Genomic DNA, 4,439 nt, shown 5'->3' on the forward strand with positions numbered 1-4,439 from the left:
GCCCCACAGACACCCCCCACCGACACCCCCTAATCCATCCCCACATACCTCATTCCTACATCCCTCCCAAAACATCCCTCTGTCCCCCCATAGACACCCCCTACACTCCACACACCATCCCCAGACACCTCATTCCGACACCCCTGCAACATCACCCCCACAACAGCTCCCAACACCACACCCCCACAACATCCCCCAGCCTCCCAACAGACACCTCCTACACCACACCCCCTATATCGTCACCAGACACCTCATTCCTATACCCCCAGACACCCCATTCCTACACCCCCAGACACCCACACATCCCCCCACACCACACCCCCAACACCATCTCCAGACACCTCATTCCTACATCCCCACAGATGCCCCCAACACCACACCCCCTACACCATCCCCAGATACCTCATTCCTATACCCCCAGACACCCCCTCAATATCCCCCTGCCCCCCCCAGACACCCCCTAAACCCCCCCAGACATCCTCAACACCACACCCCGTACACCATCCCCAGACACCTCACTCCTATACCCACAGACACCCCCTACACACCCACAACAATCTTCCAGACACCCCCAACACCACACCCCCAACCCTAACTGAGGTGAGGCTGAGAGATGGTCATGATTGCTGTGGGTACTGGGGGATGAATTAGTATGTTGGGGTTGGTGAGCAGCTGGAAGTTCCATGCTATCAGGCAGCTGGGAGAGCTCCTACTTCGGGGGCCAGTATCCCCACACTGAGGGAGTTGGCAAAATTACTCATCCCACACACCAGGGTGAGGTGGGGAGTCGGGGGAGGGGGGAGAGTTAAAAAAAATAAAAAAACAAACCAAAAAAGATATAACTTTAAAAAAACCCTCATGCTTTTCGGGGGCTGACTCTTGGGGCTGGCAGTTCTGCAACGTGGAGTCACGTCTTTGCCCCAGACTCGGGCAGACACATAATATGGTTTCTTCATCATAGCATGTCGCGTACGCAGGCTCCTCTGCACTCTGATTCTCCTGCCGCCCCAGTTGAGGAACTAGCATGTGGCCATATAGGCAGGACTCCTGGTTGTTTGACTGGAGGGGAGAGGGAAGCAGACTTAGCTCATAAGCAGCTTGCTGTCCCCTGGCGTCCACATGCCTGCAGGCTAGCCCTGCTGGACTTTCCTTACCGCACTGCAGCCAGTAGTTGCTTTTCTGGATTGGAAATGAGAGTGGAGAGCGAGGAACCTCAGAGCCGCCAAAGCAACAGGGCGTTAACCCCAGCCAAGGGATCCAAACTAGGTAGCATTGCCCCAGCCCACCCGTGACTGCTGGAAGCTGTGGTTATTCATTACATGTCTTTGCTTGGTTCTTTTAGTATCACCTGAGCCGGCTGGGCCACAGGAAGGCAGCGGGCACATGACTACAGTAGCACCTTCAGTCTGCATGGGGCTGCTGAAAAAAAAAAAAAGCCAGGCAACTTCTCTGAATCCCAGGCAGGGAGGAGCAGCAGCAGCAACACCTTTTCCAGGTAAGGGATGCAGTCCTGGCATCCGTCTCCTCCCAACAAATGCCTTCTTTGACCCACCAGACACCCAGTTAGCTTCCTTTCAGGCTCCCCCCCCCCCCCCCCCGGCAACACCCGTCCCCCCCCACCTCCCCTACCACCTCAGCACACTGCCCCACCTGCCCTCTCAGACCCCTGTGTGCTCCCATAGGGGCACCGGGGTGTTGTCCCAGGAAGAGACAGTCCTAGACGGATATAAGGGGAAGTCCTGGCCAAATCAGAACCGCTGGGAAGTCTGGTTTTAATCACTTTTGTTATTTAGGCTTTTGTGCATCGGGTTCTGAAATCAGTATTTGGAAAAGGTGTGGGGTCACTGTTGACTGGGGCTGGCTTCTTGGGGTATGTCTACACTGCATTGTAAACCCGGGTCTGGGGATTCCAAGTTTCCAAGCTCACGCTTGAGCATCCACGCTGCATTGTAAACCTGGGCTTACAATTGCTGGACCCAGGTCTCACGGCCATGTTAACTCAACTATAGTGCACTACACAGACCTTCTGACTCAAGTCTGCAGCTTGAGCTGCGTCCACACTGCAAAATGACAGGGCTTGGACCCAAGTCATAGCAGGATTCAGGCTCTGACCCACCCCCTAGCAGCATCCTAGGACCCGGGTCCTGAGTGCTTGCTGACCTGAGTCAGACTGATTTGTGTGTGGACAGAAGGGGGACTTGGGCTCAAACCTGAGTCAGATTCAGAGTCTGGTGTAGCGTTCGGTGTAGACATACCCTAGGAATCTCATTGACCTTCTCCTTGGGGGCATTGGGAGCCCTGCAGTGCCTCCACTCTCCCCAGCCATGTGGGCTAGGAGAAATAAACCGCAGGGAGGAGCCAGCCAGAAACTGAAGCTGTCAGAGCAGCTTAAGGAAGTACTACTGCATGGGAGGGTAAAATGGGGCCTAGACAGGGCCACCCCTCCTACCCAGAAGAACTGTGCAGGAGAGACCCCTCCTCTGGCAGCGCTAGGACCCATGCAGCGTTTCTTCCCACCTCCAGCTATATGGCCTTCGGGAAAGAACCAGCACAGAGGAGCCAGCCAAGTTGCCAACCAAAAATTAGGAGTACTTGTGGCACCTTAGAGACTAACAAATTTAACAGGTGGGAGTTGTCTTACCAACTCTGAGAGGCCAATTAAGTACCAATGTGATATATGCCATCATGTGCCAGCAATGCCCCTCTGCCATGTACATTGGCCAAACCGGACAGTCTCTACGCAAAAGAATTAATGGACACAAATCTGACATCAGGAATCATAATACTCAAAAACCAGTGGGAGAACACTTTAACCTGTCTGGCCATTCTATGACAGACCTGCGGGTGGCTATCTTAAAACAGAAAAACTTCAAAAACAGACTCCCACGAGAGACTGCTGAGCTGGAATTGATATGCAAACTAGACACAATCAACTCAGGATTAAATAAGGACTGGGAATGGCTGAGCCATTACAAACATTGAATCTATCTCCCCTTGTAAGTATTTTCACACTTGCTTCTTATCAAACTGTCTGTACTGAGCTATCTTGATTATCACTTCAAAAGTTTTTTTTCTCTTACTTAATTGGCCTCTCAGAGTTGGTAAGACAACTCCCACCTGTTCATGCTCTCTGTATGTGTGTATATATCTATCTCCTCAATATATGTTTCACTCTATATGCATCCGAAGAAGTGGGTTGTAGCCCACGAAAGCTTATGCTCTAATAAATTTGTTGGTCTCTAAGGTGCCACAACTACTCCTGTTCTTTTTGCGGATACAGACTAACACGGCTGCTACTCTGAAACCAACCAAAAATTGAAGCTGCAGAGCAATTGCAGGAGTATGAACACCGATAATATCTTCCACAGTTTGACTGGTCTATCTCTGTCCTCAGCTGATCATGTTTGCTCCAACCCCCTGCCTCACGGTTTCCTCCCCTCAGGTACCTTTGCCTCCCCCCATCCACTGCACCAGAATATGAGCTCAATGCAATTAAAGATCATGCTCCGACTCCAGTGGCCAATCTGCCCCAGATGTTCAGCATTCCCAATTTAGGGAATGTTTGCATGGGGAAATTGACCTGAATAGCTATTGTGGAGTACGCTAGTCTGCAATACCTCCCTGTATGAACCTCTTATTCTGGAATATGAACATCCAACAAGAAGCTATTCTGGTATAGCTCTTTACACTTTAAATTCACACCCCCACTTTGTTCTGGAATAACTTCCCCATGGACCAGCCCCTACTTAGCGAATGCTTCTTGCAGTGTCACAAGCTCATGATTTTATCATGAACCTTGAAATATCTTGTGTTTCTCTTAAAGCCCCAGCTCCTAGAGTCAGGTGATCACATGAGACTCTCAGCCTTCATTTACATAACAAGTAAGCTTCTATCCCCTGTGGTGGCAGAGAAAAGCTTGAAAATGTGAACCTGAAGGTTCAAAAACCAGAAAGCAAATAATCAGAATATTATTTTTAAGTCAATCTCATGAGTTTTGGGGCCTAACTCATGGTTTTTGAATGTTTGGGCCTTGTGACCCTGCTCATGTCTCGCTTTGTTTCACAGCTGATTCTGTGTGTTAATATCCTAACCCGCTGCTGTCCAAGGGGCATGCAACTGTATGCTGTAGAGACGATGTCGGGAAGCATAGTACTGGCAGGAAATCAAGATGCTTTCATATCCAACCATTTCCCTTTCCCTAGCCTTGTTTCTTTCTCTCTATTCAATGTATTATGTTTTGACTGTACCCCTTTGGACTTTTCATAAACTTTGGCTCTAAACATTAGTCCCAGGGGACTGTCTCTTTGTTCTGGGTTTGTAACCACCTAGAACAATGAGGTTCAAATAATAATAATAATAATAATATAATATAATATAATATTTGTATTTGCATTATTTGTTTATCATTCCTTTGCCACCACAGTGTTGCTTAGTGGTTA

The sequence above is a fragment of the Terrapene carolina genome, unplaced genomic scaffold (genome assembly GCF_002925995.2).
Source record: "Terrapene carolina triunguis isolate 2854851 unplaced genomic scaffold, T_m_triunguis-2.0 Scaffold53, whole genome shotgun sequence".
In the NCBI taxonomy this organism is placed as follows: Eukaryota; Metazoa; Chordata; order Testudines; family Emydidae; genus Terrapene; species Terrapene triunguis.